The sequence below is a fragment of the Lampetra fluviatilis genome, unplaced genomic scaffold (genome assembly GCF_964198595.1).
Source record: "Lampetra fluviatilis unplaced genomic scaffold, kcLamFluv1.1 SCAFFOLD_1184, whole genome shotgun sequence".
NCBI classification, from domain to species: domain Eukaryota; kingdom Metazoa; phylum Chordata; class Hyperoartia; order Petromyzontiformes; family Petromyzontidae; genus Lampetra; species Lampetra fluviatilis.
The window spans coordinates 427-17,740 of record NW_027621261.1 but is presented as its reverse complement, the minus strand read 5'-3'; the positions used below and the strand labels follow the sequence as shown (position 1 = coordinate 17,740).

General features: G+C 54.0%; 1 long non-coding RNA gene across 1 annotated transcript; it reads left to right on the top strand.

Annotated features, from left to right (window-relative positions):
- Window positions 1-5,891: 5,891 nt before the first annotated feature.
- LOC144954994 (uncharacterized) lies at window positions 5,892-15,542 on the top strand. Its single transcript, XR_013641462.1, has 3 exons — window positions 5,892-6,020; window positions 14,460-14,974; window positions 15,005-15,542. It is a non-coding gene; the product is annotated as an uncharacterized LOC144954994 (long non-coding RNA).
- The last annotated feature ends 1,772 nt before the right edge of the window (window positions 15,543-17,314 follow it).

The following is a 17,314-nucleotide window of genomic DNA, read 5'->3' as shown; positions in this document are numbered from 1 at the left end:
CTCCCTTCCCCCCCTCTCCTCCCCCTCTCCCCCCTCTCACCCCCCTCTCCCCCCCCTCTCCCCCTCTCCCCCCTCTCCTCTCCCCCCTCCTCCCCCCTCTCCCTCCTCCCCCCTCTCCCCCCCTCTCCCCTCTCTCCCCCTCTCCCCCTCTCCCCCTCCCCCCCCTCTCCTCTCCCCCCTCTCCCCCCTCTCCCCCCCTCTCCCCCCCTCCCCCCCTCTCCCCCCTCTCCCCCCCCTCTCCTCTCCCCCCTCTCCCCCCTCTCCCCCCCTCTCTCCCCTCCCTCCCCCTCTCCCCCCCTCCCTCTTCCCCCCCGCCCGCCTCATCCCCCCTCCCCCTTCCCCCCCCCCTCTCTCCCCCTCCCTCTCCCCCCCCCTCCCCCCTCCCTCTCCCCCCCCTCTCCCCCCCCTCTCCCCCCTCTCCTCCCTCTCCCCTATCCCTTCCCCCCCCTTCTCCCCCTCTCCCCCCCCCTCTCCCCCCCTCTCCCCCCCTCCCTCTCCCCCCCCCTCTCCCCCCCCCTCCCCCCCCAGGCGTGTTGACCACTGCTGGGGTGCTGGCGCTGGGTCTGGCGTCGTTCCGTCGCGGTGACTTTGCTCGCTCCCAGACCTTCATGAGGGCGCGCGTCCTGGCACAGGGTTCACCCTCGCGGCGCTCATGGGGGGGGTGTTTCTGGGGGTCAGGGGGTAGCCAGGGGGTGGAGAGAGGGGGTAGTGAGGGGGTAGATGGGGGTTAGAGGGGGTAGAGAGGGGGTAGAGAGAGGGGGGGTAGAGAGGGGGTAGAGAGGGGATAGAGGGGGGGGGGTAGAGAGGGGGGGTAGAGAGGGGGGGTAGAGAGGGGGGTAGAGAGGGGGGGTAGAGAGGGGGGGTAGAGAGGGGGGTAGAGAGGGGGTAGAGAGGGGGTAGAGAGAGGGGTTAGAGAGGGGGGTAGAGAGGGGGGGTAGAGAGGGGGTAGAGAGGGGGGGGTAGAGGGGGGGTGGGTAGAGAGGGGGTAGAGAGGGGGATAGAGGGGGGGGGATAGAGGGGGGGGGGTAGAGAGGGGGGGGGTAGAGGGGGGTGGGTAGAGAGGGGGTAGAGAGGGGGGTAGAGAGGGGGTAGAAAGGGGGGGGTAGAGAGGGGGGGGGGTAGAGAGGGGGTAGAGGGGGGGAGTAGAGAGGGGGTAGAGAGGGGGGTAGAGAGGGGGGGGGGTAGAGAGGGGGTTAGAGAGGGGGGTTGAGAGGGGGTAGTGAGGGGGGGGGGGGTAGAGAGGGGGGGGGGGGGTAGAGAGGGGGGTAGAGAGGGGGTAGAGAGGGTGGTAGAGAGGGGGTAGCCTAGATCCCTGATTCCCACCAAGGGGACCCCCTGATTCTGGTGCCCCGTGTTGTATTTTATGGGGGTCCTGGTGTCCTACCCAGGTACCCCCCTTGTCTCACCAGGTGTCCCCCTGATCCTAGTACTCTTTAAAGGGATACCTGGGCCCTATCCTCATATCCCCCATTACTCACTCACTCAGACACTCACTCACTCAGACACTCACTCAGACACTCACTCAGATAGTCACTCACTCAGACACTCGCTCAGATAGTCACTCACTCAGACACTCGCTCAGATAGTCACTCACTCAGACACTCGCTCAGATAGTCACTCACTCAGACACTCGCTCAGATAGTCACTCACTCACTCACTCAGACACTCACTCAGACAGTCACTCACTCAGTCACTCACTCAGACACTCACTCACTCAGACACTCACTCAGACACTCACTCACTCAGACACTCACTCACTCAGTCACTCACTCAGACACTCACTCAGACACTCACTCACTCAGACACTCACTCACTCAGACACTCAGACACTCACTCAGACACTCACTCACTCAGACATTCACTCACTCACTCAGACACTCAGACACTCACTCAGACACTCACTCAGACACTCACTCAGATAGTCACTCAGACACTCACTCACTCAGACACTCACTCACTCAGACACTCACTCAGATAGTCACTCAGATAGTCACTCACTCACTCAGACACTCACTCACTCAGACACTCACTCGGGCACTCACTCAGACACTCACTCAAATAGTCACTCACTCAAACACTCACTCAGTCACTCAGACACTCACTCACTCAGATAGTCACTCACTCAGACACTCACTCAGACACTCAGACACTCACTCACTCAAACACTCACTGACTCACTCAGACACTCTCAGACACTCTCTCAGTCACTCACTCAGTCACTCAGACACTCACTCACTCAGACACTCACTCACTCAGACACTCACTCACTCAGCCACCCACTCGCACACGAACACACTCACCCTCACTCACCCCCATGTCTCTGTACGGTTCTAATAAAATCGCTCAGTCCATCCGTGCTGTGATCTCTGTGACTCCTGGAACAAACTCCACCCTCTCACTCCAATACCAACATGGCCGCCATGCGCAACTAAGTGGCGGTGACGTCACAACAGCGCCTGTGCCAGGCTAGGTGCACTTTGAGGCTGTCACGTGAAGTGTCGAATCCTCGCTGCTGGCAGGAGGAGGTCACGGGGCAGACCCAGCAGGTGCCACGGGTCGACTGACTGAGATGACCGAGATGACTGGCTGATGCACCATCTGTGCCCCCTACTGTGCCAACTTGCTGTGCTTTAGCCACCCGGCGCTCCGCTCGTTGTTGTGAGCATCGCTCCTCCGCCCTCCGTTGTTGTTGGAGGACGACTGCCTCCAACTGCCCAGTAGCGTCCTTCACGAGTTTCCTCCACAGAGGCCGATCTTGACACCGCTGGTACCGGTCATCGGTAAGTCCACTCAGCTCCACGTCCTCCTGTACCACGTCACTCCATCTCTTCTCTAGCCCGTGCAGCGCCCGTTTAGCCCCCTCGATCCGGCCGAACAAAAGCTGTTTAGGCATGCGGTGGCTGGGCATGCGGGCTACATGACCCAGCCAACGCAGCCTTGCCTGCCGGAGGAGCTCACCGATGGGACTTTGTCCAGATCTTTCAAGGATTTGTGAGCTCCTCACACAATCCAGCCTGCAGGTCAAACCCAGGATGGATCGTAGGCAGGCCAGCCTAAATGTTTCCAACCGGCGAAAATGCTCCATTAGGGGGGTCCACTTTCGCAAGCGTAGAGAAGGGAGGGAATGACTGTGGCCGAGAAGACCTGAAGCTTCGTGCGGAGCGACAGACCAGGTAGCTTCCACACAGCGTTACGCAACCGATGAAAAGATAATGCCACTCGACTGATTCGGAGTGAGACCTCTGCTGTTAAACCGGAGCCGGTCATGATCACACTGCCCAGGTATGGGAAACTCTCCACTCTCTCCACAACTGCCCCATCACCGATTGGGAGTTGTGGGGGTGGAGTGTCCGATGGTACAAAATACCCAGGCAGGTGCTTCGTTTTGGTGGGGCTGATGGTAAGGCCCCACCTCTTAGTGGCAAGCTCCAGTCTCAGCAGCAGCAAATCGCGAAGGCTGCGATATTTTGAAATTTGAAAAGTCCTATTGCTTTGTTATTAGAATTGTTAATTTTGTTTTTGTTAATATTATAACTTTATTTAACTTAATTTTCTATGTTTGATTGTTCTAATTCATCTTCTTGGTTCTTTCGGTAAAGTCATCACGTAGAAGAGAAATAATTAAATAATGAAAATTAAACATAATAAAAATCAATTCTCACGACGTTTCGGCCACAACGCAAGCAGCCGTCCTCAGGTGAAGACCAGGTCTGTCGGGGAGACAGCGTCTCATTCAGACGTCTCGTGCCACAACAAAGAGTGTTTCTTTCGACGTGACTTTACAGAAATAACACAAAAGTAGAACCACGACCTCCTGCATGGCTGGCGAGGCAGATAACATCTCATCAGCACCGTCTCTATTGTGTGGGTCACAACGTGACTTTGCAACTTTCTCGAGGTATGGGGTCCGTCCATAAATGACGTCACGCGAGTTTGGATGATTTTTGACCCCTCCCCCCAATCGTCACATGACGTCACAAAAGTCAGACCCCCCCCTTAAATATGACGTCACAAAGCTCTGCCCCCCCCCATTTTGAAAATAAAACATGCTTCAAATCGTTTTAAACTATTGTCATTGTAGTGCGTATTTAATGTGGCGCTGCACTCTGATGTCGTAGGAGAAAACATTTATTACAAAGGAGGAGTTGAAAAGCTTAAATTTAGCATGAAATTCACTGTAAAATATTCAACGTCGTAACTAAAATATTACATTGAAATCCTCTTGTGATTATATAATATTAAAAGTAATTACGACTATGAAAAAAACTACTTGAAAATTTGCAGTAGAACGAATCAAAATGTAGAGTACAATTATAACAATCAACAAATTCATTCCACAGAATGAAAAGCCCTGGTAGAATCATTAGAATCAAAATGTTTAAATTTCGATGTAAAGCATTCGTGACTGCAGGGATTCATCTTCTTGGTTCTTTCGGTAAAGTCATCACGTAGAAGGGAAATAATAAAATAATAAAAATAAAACATCATAAAATAAAATAATTCTCACGACGTTTCGGCCACAACGCAAGCAGCCGTCCTCAGGTCTTTCCGACAGACCTGCTCTCCACCTGAGGACGGCTGCTTGCGTTGTGGCCGAAACGTCGTGAGAATTATTTAATTGGTTTATTTTTATTATTTTATTATTTCCATTCTACGTGATGACTTTACCGAAAGAACCAAGAAGATCAAAATGTTTAAAAACAATCATTCAAAAAAATTTTCAAAATGTATGTTTCTCCATTCTCCCATGGAAAAGCAAAATGCGCTTTGATGGAATAAATAAAAGGTGACCTTAGTAAATCTAAATAATCAAATAGTTAATAATGAAAATTTTAAAAAAATTGTGTTATAACAATTCTATTTAATTAATATTTATTTCAAGTTGCGCATTTTGATGTGACGTCACATTTCTCAAACCCCTCCCCTCCCCCCCTCGTCACACATCGTCACAAATATCTGACCCCCCTCCCCCCCCCTCTCGGTGTGTGACGTCATTTATGGACGGCCCCATAGATACAAGAGATCGATACATGGAGATTGATGCCACGACCACCCCATAAAACTTTCAAAAATGACGTCATGTGTTTGTTTTTAAATATTTCCCGCGCTTTTTTAATGAGTGGGACAACCCCCTTACGCGTGACGTCACCGTACTCTCCCCCTCCCCTCAGGATGACGTCACGTCTCTCCACCACCAACACCCCCATGAAACTCGAAAATGACGTCATTTCTTTCAAAATAATTTCCCGCGCTTTTTTAATGCCTGGAACACCCTCACCCCTCCTCGTGACGTCACTTCCGTCCCCCTCCTCCCTACATGGGGACGTCACTTCGACCCTCCACCCCCCAACTTTTTAAAATGACGTCATATGTTTTAAATTATTTCCAGCAGTGGGGACATCCCCCCCCTCTCAACCGTGACGTCACTTATCCCTCCTCCCTTCAGGGTGACGTCACGTCCACCCACGAAAATGTCTAAGATGGCGGCATTTGTTTGTTATTATAATTTCCCAATGACGTGAACCTCCCCCTCAACTCAAGATGACGTCACGTCCACCCACCACCCCTGTGACGTCACCAACCCCCACCACCCCCCTTCCCCGGGACGTCTCCAACGCCCCCTCCCCCTTCCGTGACGTCACCCCAACCCCTACCTACCGTGACGTCACGAGCTCCAAACCCCCCGTGACGTCACCCCCCCTCCCCCGTGACGTCACCCACTTCGCCCCTCCCCCATAGCGTCACCCCAGTGACGTCACCCCTACCCGTCTCCCGTGACGTCCCCACTTCGCCCCTCCCCCCAGGCGTCACCTCTTCCCGTGACGTCACCCTTTTCCGATGACGTCACCCACTTCGCCCCTCCCTCCGTGACGTCACCGCCACCACCCCCTCCTCCATTTGAGTGAGCAGGGAGAGTCCGCCATTATCATCACCACCACCACCACCATCATCATCATGTCCAAGTACAACCGCCCCGCCAACTCCTCCGTCTACGTGAGGAACGTGGCCGACTCTACGCGGTGAGTGCGGCGGTAGCGGCGGCGGCGGCGTCTGGGAGCGACCACGCCGAGTGAGGGGGCGAGGTTGACGTGGGTAGGCCGAGGCCTGCGGCCTAGTCGCGCAGGCTTTCGCCTCACGAACTCGGCTCCGGATTTAAAACTTTAAAAAATAAACTTCTTCGTGTTAATTTGTAGTTGTTGCTAGCCCGCTATTGTTAACTCGTTACTTCTCTAAGTTTGTCACCCGGCGTGAGGTTTCTTTGTTTAGGTAGCGAAAGCTGGCCATCCTATCACGTGGAGATGTTTCATAGAGATACACAGAGACACATAGACACACACAGAGACCCATAGACTCACACAGAGACACATAGACTCACACAGAGACCCATAGAGATGCACAGAGACCTATAGACACACAGAGACCCATAGAGATACACAGAGACTCGTAGAGATACACAGAGATACACAGAGACCCATAGAGATACACAGAGACCCACAGATACACAGAGATACAGAGACCCACAGAGACCCACAGAGACCCATAGAGATACACAGATACACAGAGACCCATAGAGATACATAGAGACTTATAGAGATACATAGAGACCCATAGACACACACAGAGACCCATAGAGATACAGAGAGATACAGAGAGACCCATAGAGATACACAGAGACCCATAGATACACAGAGACCCATAGAGATACACAGAGACCCATAGAGATTCATAGAGATACATAGAGACCCACAGAGATACACAGAGACCCACAGACCCACAGAGATACACAGATACACAGAAATACACAGACCCACAGAGACCCACAGAGATACACAGAGACCCATAGACACACACAGAGACCCGTAGAGATACACAGAGACCCGTAGAGATACACAGAGACCCGTAGAGATACACAGAGACCCATAGAGATACACAGAGACCCATAGAGATACACAGAGACCCATAGAGATACACAGAGACCCATAGAGATACACAGAGACCCATAGAGATACACAGAGACCCATAGAGATACACAGAGACCCATACACACACACAGAGACCCATACACACACACAGAGACCCATACACACACACAGAGACCCATAGACACACACAGAGACCCATAGACACACACAGAGACCCATAGACACACACAGAGACCCATAGACACACACAGAGACCCATAGACACACACAGAGACCCATAGAGACCCTTAGAGATACATAGAGATACATAGACCCATAGAGATACACATAGATACAGAGAGACCCATAGAGATACACAGAGACCCATAGATACACAGAGATACATAGAGATACACAGAGACCCATAGAGATACATAGAGACCCATAGAGATACATAGAGACCCATAGACACACAGACCCATAGAGACCCATAGAGATGCACAGAGACCCATAGAGATACACAGAGACCCATAGAGACCCATAGAGACCCATAGAGACCCATAGAGACCCATAGAGATGCACAGAGACCCATAGAGATGCACAGAGACCCATAGAGATGCACAGAGACCCATAGAGATGCACAGAGACCCATAGAGATGCACAGAGACCCATAGAGATGCACAGAGACCCATAGAGATGCACAGAGACCCATAGAGATGCACAGAGACCCATAGAGATGCACAGAGACCCATAGAGATGCACAGAGACCCATAGAGATACACAGAGACCCATAGACACACACAGAGACCCATAAAGATACATAGATACCCATAGAGATATTCACAGTGATAGCGCCTCAATCAATTGGCTGTTAACATTACCATCACAGTGTGGATATTTATAGCAGCGGCCGAATGCTCTAAACGCGTAGAGACGTTGATTCTAAATGTGGAGGAGGTAGTTAACGTCTCGTCACCGAGAGAGAGTGACGCAGACTCTCACAGCAGCAGGAGGCATCGTGAAGGTCTGGGGTCGAACTCACAAACTCCTGCATAGGTTATACTAACAGGGTTTTTCCCCCTTTTTTAATCCTTTATATTAAGTTCACTTGATTGCTTGCTTGCTTAGGACCGTTGCAAATCTTTCGGTCGTTTTTTTAACCCACTTCCCGTGATCCAATCGAGCTGACATTTTGCTACACAGACTCGTTGTGCGTGACAATTTATTTTCGTGAAAATTTTTTTTCCAAAATTTTACACTTATTAGGACTAAAATATTATAATTAATTACCAATTGCTTATTGCTGGCGGACAATCATCTGACCCATAGGTGGCAGCCATCTCAAGCCAGAGGACGAGAGGACTCTAGCCGCCACGCATATGAAGGATTTATAGTGAAAAACTTAGTTTTTACGGGTTATATTATATCTGGCAACAAAACTGACACCTTTTGCAAGGATTCATGCTTACATTGACCACAATACTTGCAGTCAAATGCAAACAAAAAACACAACTCTGATAATGTATGCATTGTCCTTGCAACTGATTGGTCCACACCAGAGACAGCTTTCTTTGGAGCCTAGTCTCACATGGTGTTGGACCAGATGACGCCAAAAGGCACACAGCACAAAGACAACGCACTACCAGAGTAATGAGAGCTTGGGGTGAGCAGCTACATCATGGGACTTCCTTTGCCAGTACCAACATATACTAATAGGGGTTTTTCCCCTTTTTTGTGGCAACAAAACTGACACCTTTTTGCAAGGAATCATGCTTACATTGACCACAATACTTGCAGTCAAATGCAAACAAAAAACAATACTCTGTAGCTGCTCACCCCAAGCTCTCATTACTCTGGTGGTGCGTTGTCTTTGAACTGTGTGCGCCTTTTGGCGTCATCTGGTCGAACACCATATGAGACTAGGCTCTAAAGAAAGCTGTCTCTGGTGTGGACCAATCAGCTTCAAGGACAGTGCATCAATTATCAGAGTTGTGTTTTTTGTTTGCATTTGACTGCAAGTATTGTGGTTAATGTAAACATGATTCCTTGCAAAAAGGTGTCAGTTTTGTTGCCACAAAAAAGGGGAAAAACCCTATTAGTATATTTTGGTACTGGCAAAGGAGGTCCCATGATCCTGCATAGGTTGTTAACGTCTGACTATCCACCGCGGTTAGGAAATGCCCTGTGCTGAGTGAGTGGTGAGTGGTGAGGAGTGAGTGGTGAGGAGTGAGTGGTGAGGAGTGAGTGGTGAGGAGTGAGTGGTGAGGAGTGAGTGGTGAGGAGTGAGTGGTGAGGAGTGAGTGGTGAGGAGTGAGTGGTGAGGAGTGAGTGGTGAGGAGTGAGTGGTGAGGAGTGAGTGGTGAGGAGTGAGTGGTGAGGAGTGAGTGGTGAGGAGTGAGTGGTGAGGAGTGAGTGGTGAGGAGTGAGTGGTGAGGAGTGAGTGGTGAGGAGTGAGTGGTGAGGAGTGAGTGGTGAGGGGTGAGTGGTGAGTGGTGAGTAGTGAGTGGTGAGGAGTGAGTGGTGAGGAGTGAGTGGTGAGGGGTGAGTGGTGAGGAGTGAGTGGTGAGGAGTGAGTGGTGAGGAGTGAGTGGTGAGGAGTGAGTGGTGAGTGGTGAGGAGTGAGTGGTGAGGAGTGAGTGGTGAGGAGTGAGTGGTGAGTGGTGAGGAGTGAGTGGTGAGGAGTGAGTGGTGAGGAGTGAGTGGTGAGGAGTTAGTGGTGAGGAGTGAGTGGTGAGGAGTGAGTGGTGAGGAGTGAGTGGTGAGGAGTGAGTGGTGAGGAGTGAGTGGTGAGGGGTGAGTGGTGAGTGGTGAGTGGTGAGGAGTGAGTGGTGAGGAGTGAGTGGTGAGGAGTGAGTGGTGAGGAGTTAGTGGTGAGGAGTGAGTGGTGAGGAGTGAGTGGTGAGGGGTGAGGGGTGAGGGGTGAGGGGTGAGTGGTGAGTGGTGAGGAGTGAGTGGTGAGGAGTGAGTGGTGAGTGGTGAGTGGTGAGTGGTGAGGAGTGAGTGGTGAGGAGTGAGTGGTGAGGAGTTAGTGGTGAGGAGTGAGTGGTGAGGAGTGAGTGGTGAGTGGTGAGTGGTGAGTGGTGAGGAGTGAGTGGTGAGGAGTGAGTGGTGAGGAGTGAGTGGTGAGGAGTGAGTGGTGAGGAGTGAGTGGTGAGGAGTGAGTGGTGAGGAGTGAGTGGTGAGGAGTGAGTGGTGAGGAGTGAGTGGTGAGGAGTGAGTGGTGAGGAGTGAGTGGTGAGGAGTGAGTGGTGAGGAGTGAGTGGTGAGGAGTGAGTGGTGAGGAGTGAGTGGTGAGGAGTGAGTGGTGAGGGGTGAGTGGTGAGTGGTGAGGGGTGAGTGGTGAGGGGTGAGTGGTGAGGGGTGAGTGGTGAGGAGTGAGGGGTGAGTGAGTGAGTGAGTGAGTGGTGAGTGAGTGAGTGAGTGGTGAGTGAGTGAGTGAGTGGTGAGTGAGTGAGTGGTGAGTGAGTGGTGAGTGAGTGAGTGAGTGGTGAGTGAGTGAGTGGTGAGTGAGTGAGTGAGTGGTGAGTGAGTGAGTGGTGAGTGAGTGAGTGAGTGGTGAGTGAGTGAGTGGTGAGTGAGTGAGTGAGTGGTGAGTGAGTGAGTGGTGAGTGAGTGAGTGGTGAGTGAGTGAGTGAGTGGTGAGTGAGTGAGTGGTGAGTGAGTGAGTGAGTGGTGAGTGAGTGGTGAGTGAGTGAGTGAGTGGTGAGTGGTGAGTGAGTGAGTGAGTGGTGAGTGAGTGGTGAGTGAGTGAGTGAGTGGTGAGTGAGTGAGTGAGGTGGTGAGTGAGTGAGTGGTGAGTGAGTGAGTGAGGTGGTGAGTGAGTGAGTGAGGTGGTGAGTGAGTGAGGTGGTGAGTGAGTGAGTGAGGTGGTGAGTGAGTGAGTGAGGTGGTGAGTGAGTGAGTGAGGTGGTGAGTGAGTGAGTGAGGTGGTGAGTGAGTGAGTGAGGTGGTGAGTGAGTGAGGTGGTGAGTGAGTGAGTGAGGTGGTGAGTGAGTGAGTGGTGAGGAGTGAGTGGTGAGTGAGTGTGGGATCTTGACCGCCCTGTGAGTGAATGAATGAGTGAGTGGTAGGTGTGTTGGCACAGTAGGGGGGGGTGGGCACAGGTGGTGCATCCGCCACTCATCTCAGTCAGCAGTCGGTCGACCCGTGGCACCTGCTGGGTCTGCCCCGTGACCTCCTGCCGGCGGGCGTTCGACACTTCACGTGGTAGCCTCAAGGTGCACATAGCCTGGCACAAGCGCCGTGGTGACGTCACCGCCACTTAGTGGCTAATGTTGTTGTTGGTGAGCGAGTGGTGAGTGAGTGAGTGAGCGGTGAGTGATGAGTGAGTGATGAGTGAGTGGTGAGTGAGTGAGTGAGCGGTGAGTGATGAGTGAGTGATGAGTGAGTGGTGAGTGAGTGAGCGGTGAGTAGTGGGTGATGAGTGATGAGTGAGCAGTGGGTGATGAGTGATGAGTGAGCAGTGAGTGATGAGTGAGTGGTGAGTGAGCAGTGAGTGATGAGTGAGTGGTGAGTGAGCAGTGAGCGAGCGGTGGGTGAGCGAGCGGTGGGTGAGTAGCGAGCGAGTGAGTGAGTGGTATTTTGACCGCGCCCTGTGCCCTGTCCTGCTATAGTGAGTGAGTGGTGAGTAAGTGAGCGAGTGGTGAGCGAGCGAGTGAGCGAGTGCTATTTTGACGCGCCCTGTGCCCTGTCCTGCTATCGCGAGTGAGTGAGTGGTGAGTGAGCGAGTGAGCAGGTGAGTGAGTGAGTGGTGAGTGAGTGGTGAGTGAGCGAGTGGTGAGTGAGTGGTATTTTGACGCGCCCTGTGCCCTGTCCTGTTATCGCGAGCGAGTGAGTGGTGAGTGAGTGAGCGAGTGGTGAGCGAGTGAGTGAGTGGTGAGTGAGTGAGCGAGTGGTGAGCGAGTGAGTGAGTGGTGAGTGAGTGAGCGAGTGGTGAGCGAGTGAGTGAGCGGCGAGTGAGTGGTGAGCGAGTGGTGAGCGGGTGAGTGGTGAGTGAGTGGTATTTTGACCGCGCCCTGTGCCCTGTCCTGTTATCGCGGGTGAGCGGGTGAGTGAGCGAGTGAGTGAGTGAGCGAGTGAGTGGTGAGTGAGTGGTATTTTGACCGCGCCCTGTGCCCTGTCCTGCTATCGTTGTTGAAGGCCCGAGGACTTGAGGCGCGAGTTTGGTCGCTATGGCCCCATCGTAGATGTGTACATTCCGCTTGACTACTACACGCGGCGGCCACGCGGATTCGCTTACGTGCAATATCCTTTACCAGCAACCGCCGCAACCGCTACCACCAGCAACGCAACCACCACCATCGCAACCACCACTATCATCGCAACCAGCACCACCACCATCGCAACCAGCATTGCAACCACCACCACCATCGCAACCACCACCACCATCGCAACCAGCACTATCATCATCGCAACCAGCAATGCCACCACTATCATCATCGCAACCAGCACCACCACTATCATCATCGCAACCACCACCATCGCAACCAGCACCACCATCGCAACCACCACCACCACCGCAACCACCACTATCATCATCGCAACCACCACCACCATCGCAACCACCATCGCAACCACCACCACTATCATCATTGCAACCAGCAATGCCACCACTATGATCATCGCAACCACCACCACCACCATCGCAACCACCACTATGATCATCGAAACCACCACCACCATCGCAACCACCACCACCATCGCAACCACCACTATGATCATCGCAACCACCACCATCGCAACCACCACTATGATCATCGCAACCACCACCATCGCAACCACCACTATGATCATCGAAACCACCACCACCATCGCAACCACCACCACCATCGCAACCACCACCACCATCGCAACCACCACCACCATCGCAACCACCACCATCGCAACCACCACCATCGCAACCAGCACCACCACCATCGCAACCAGCACCACCATCGCAACCAGCACCACCACCATCGCAACCAGCACCACCACCATCGCAACCGCTACCACCATCATCGCAACCACCACCATCGCAAGCACCACCATCGCAACCAGCACCACCATCGCAACCAGCACCACCATCGCAACCAGCACCACCATCGCAACCAGCACCACCATCGCAACCAGCACCACCATCGCAACCAGCACCACCATCGCTACCACCACCACCACTATCATCATCACAACCACCACCACCATCGCAACCACCACCACCATCGCAACCACCACCACCATCGCAGCCAGCACCACCATCATCATCACAACCACCACCACCATCATCATCGCAACCACCACCACCATCGCAACCACCATCGCTACCACCACCACCATCGCTACCACCACCACCATCGCAACCACCACCACCATCGCAACCACCACCACTATCATCATCGCAACCAGCACCACCACCATCGCAACCAGCACCACCACCATCGCAACCAGCACCACCACCATCGCAACCGCTACCACCATCATCGCAACCACCACCATCGCAACCAGCACCACCATCGCAACCAGCACCACCATCGCTACCACCACCACCACTATCATCATCACAACCACCACCACCAGCGCAACCACCACCATCGCAGCCAGCACCACCATCATCATCACAACCACCATCATCACAACCACCATCATCGCAACCACCACCATCGCAACCACCACCACCATCGCTACCACCACCACCACCATCGCTACCACCACCACCATCGCAACCACCACCACTATCACCATCACAACCACCACCACCATCGCAACCACCACCGCTATCATCATCGCTACCACCACCACCATCGCAACCACCACCACCATCGCAACCACCACCACTATCATCATCGCAACCACCACCATCATCACAACCACCACCACCATCGCAACCACCACCACTATCATCATCGCAACCACCACCACCATCACAACCACCACCACCATCGCTACCAGCACCACCACTATCATCGCAACCACCACCACCATCGCAACCAGCACCACCATTATCACAACCACCATCATCACCACAACCATCATCACCACCACCACCGTCACCACCGCGGGCAAAAGAGGTGGTGGGGGTGGGACTGCCAGCCTCAAGAGCTCGCACAAACACGCACGTGCGCGCACGCACAGACGCACACGCACACGCACACATGTACACACGTACACACACGTGCACACACGCGCACGCACACGTACTCACACGCGCGCACACGTACACGCGCGCACACGTACACGCGCGCACACGCACACACGTACACGCGCGCACACGCACACACACGTACACATGCACGCACACGCACGCACACACGGGGGTGGGGGATGAGGGGGGGTGATCCCCCCAGACCCCAGCAGGTGAGTTGGGGTCGTAGGGTCGTGTAGCCGTGGTGATGCGTGTCTGTGTCTATGTGCGTGTCTGTGTGTGCGTGCGTGTCTGTGTGTGCGTGCGTGCGTGTCTGTGTGCGTGTGTGCGTGTCACCGCGTGTCACCGCGTACTTGGTGAGGGGGGGGGGCCCGAGGGTGCAGGGTTTTGGGGGGGGAGGTAAACCCCTTTGACTGCCGTTTGTGTCTCTGTCGTCCCAGATGCCTCCGTGCCGTGTGCCCCCCACCCAGTTTGTCACAAAGTGGGGGGGGGCATGGAGCTCGGCAGGGTTAGAGGCACGCTAACGCGGCAAGGTCAAAGGTCAAAGGCCAAGGGGTGCCAAGCAAGGCCAGAGCCTCAAGCAAGATAAAGGCAAAGTGCCAAGCAAGGCCCCCCAAGCAAGGCAAAGTGCCGAGGTGCCAAGCAAGGTCAAAGGTCAAAGAGCAAACCAAGGCAAAGTGCCGAGGTGCCAAGCAAGGTCAAAGCACAGAGCCAAGCAAGGTCAAAGGTCAAAGCACAGCCAAGCAAGGTCAAAGAGCAAAGCAAGGCAAAGTGCCGAGGTGCCAAGCAAGGTCAAAGAGCCAAGCAAGGTCAAAGGCCAAGGTGCCAAGCAAGGTCAAAGCACAGAGAGCCAAGCAAGGTCAAAGAGCAAAGCAAGGTCAAAGGCCAAGGTGCCAAGCAAGGTCAAAGCAGAGAGCCAAGCAAGGTCAAAGTTCAAAGCAGAGAGCCAAGCAAGGTCAAAGTTCAAAGCAGAGAGCCAAGCAAGGTCAAAGAGCAAAGCAAGGTCAAAGAGCAAGGTGCCAAGCAAGGTGCCAAGCAAGGTCCCCCGCCTCTCTCCCAAGGCCTGCCTCAAGCACCAAGCAAGGCTCAAGCCTGGCACAAGCGCCTTGCATTTGGTTTAGTTGACGCTGCTGCTGCTGATGCTGGTGGTGGTGGTAGTGGTGCTGCTGATGCTGCTGATGCTGATGCTGCTGCTGCTGATGCTGCTGATGCTGCTGCTGATGCTGCAGCTGCTGATGCTGCTGCTGATGCTGCTGCTGATGCTGCTGGTGGTGGTGGTGCTGACGCTGCTGCTGCTGATGCTGCTGATGCTGCTGATGCTGATGATGCTGATGATGATGCTGCTGCTGCTGGTGGTGGTGGTGGTGGAGATGTCCCTGCCGATTGGCAAGGCTGTTGTCCACCCCACCCACGCCCCCCTCCCATGAAGCCCAAAGAGCGAGGGGGGTGGTGGTGGCTCTTGAGGGGAGTAGGAGGGGAGGAGGAGGCGGGGGTCTCTCCCCGTGGCTCTCGTAGCGAGCGAGGTGGTGGTGGGGGGGGGGAGAGGCGCCGAGTATCCTGAGAGGCACGGCCACACGTGGGTAGAGGAGGGGGAGGGAGGGCGTTGATGTGGATGGGTGGTGTGGTGTGGTGGTGGTCGTGGTGGTGGGTGGTGTGGTGGGTGATGGGGTGGGTGATGGGGTGATGGTGAATGATGTGGTGAAATGTAGAGGTGGGAGTGTGGAGGCGAGGTGTGGCAAGCTGTAAGCCCCAGGCTACTCCCCCATCAACCAGAGGCGAGGAGTGGTGGTGGTGGTGATGATGGGGGTGGTGGTGGTGGTGGTGGTGGTTATTGATGCCGCCATCGAAGATGCACATCAGTGGAGGGATGCATGCAAGGCCGGTGAGTCAGATGCCTTCTATGGTACTGGCTGAAGTGGCCGCTTGGGATAGAGTCATCTTGTTGGGTGACTTCAATGCCCGAGTTGGTCATGACGCTGGCACCTGGTCTGGAGTGATTGGAAGGCATGGGCCAGATCAGCTCAATAACAACGGTAGGAGGCCGCTTAATTTCTGGGCAGCCCATGGGCTTGTAATTACCAACACGCTGTTCCGGCATCGGCGCATCCACACAACATCATGGATGGGGTCCAAGCAAGAACATCTGCTGGACTACATGTATGTACATATGTGTAGTGAACTTCTTTCACACCATACGTAGTCAACGGCGGATGATGCTGGCCCATGTCCTTGACACCAGGACCTACCGTGGGAGTTGATCTCCGTTGATCTGCCCACTGACCCATCCGTTAGATGCGCCTGCCATTCTTCCACTCCGGTGGTTGGTGTACACCCAGGACCCCATTCAAACCCACAGTGGGGCCTGGTCTCGGCTAACTGATGAAAGTTGCAAGCGAGAATTGAATCGTCGCAGGCGGCTGGGGTGGGGCATCGTCCCCCATCTCCTCCTGATGCTGACGGGAAATGGGTGAGGGAGTTGTTCCGTCTGGCTGAGAAAAAGCGACAGGCCCACTCTCATCGGCTACAGCATCCCACGTCAGAGAATGAGGAGGCTTGCCGCAGCCTTCGCTCGGAGGTTCGTAGAGCCGTGAGGCGCTGCAAGGATGGGTGATGGTCGCGGGTTGCTGAGCAGATGGAGTCTGCATCGGTAGCCCGCGATCACAAATCACTTTTCAACTCCATAAAAAAAGTAACTTGCAGCGTCACCACCTATCAACCACCATCAGGAGAAAGAACGGTGATCTGATCTCTGACCCCCAGGAACAGGCCTGCACATTTGCTGAGCATATTTCTCCTTAAGATCTTGGGGGAGGGGAAACCCCTCGGCTCAGAAAACATCACGGGGCAAAGTGGGGATGACCCTGCTAGGGTTACCATGTCTCATTTATTGGAAGAAGTCACCCCCTGTGAGTGGCTGGCTGAGGTGCCATCTGTTGAGGAAGTACTGAAGGCGATCCGGAGACTTGAGACCAGGAAAGGCACCGGGCAGAGATGATCTCCCAAGCGAAATGCTGAGGGAGGGTGGCGTTTGTGCACAGCCTGCCCTATATGACATCATAACAACAGTCTGGACCACTGGACGGGTTCCGCAGGATTGGAATGATGCCCTGGTGGTCCCCCTCTTTAAGGAGGGGGGACCGCACAGACTGTAACAACTACAGGGGCATCTCACTCCTCAGTGTGTCCTGGGAGAGGTCTTATGATGAAGGTGGACATTGTAGTGCTGGGTGATGGAAGTGATGATCTGATGGTGGTGGTGATGTGGTCGTTGTGGTTATTGTTGCAGTGTTTGTGC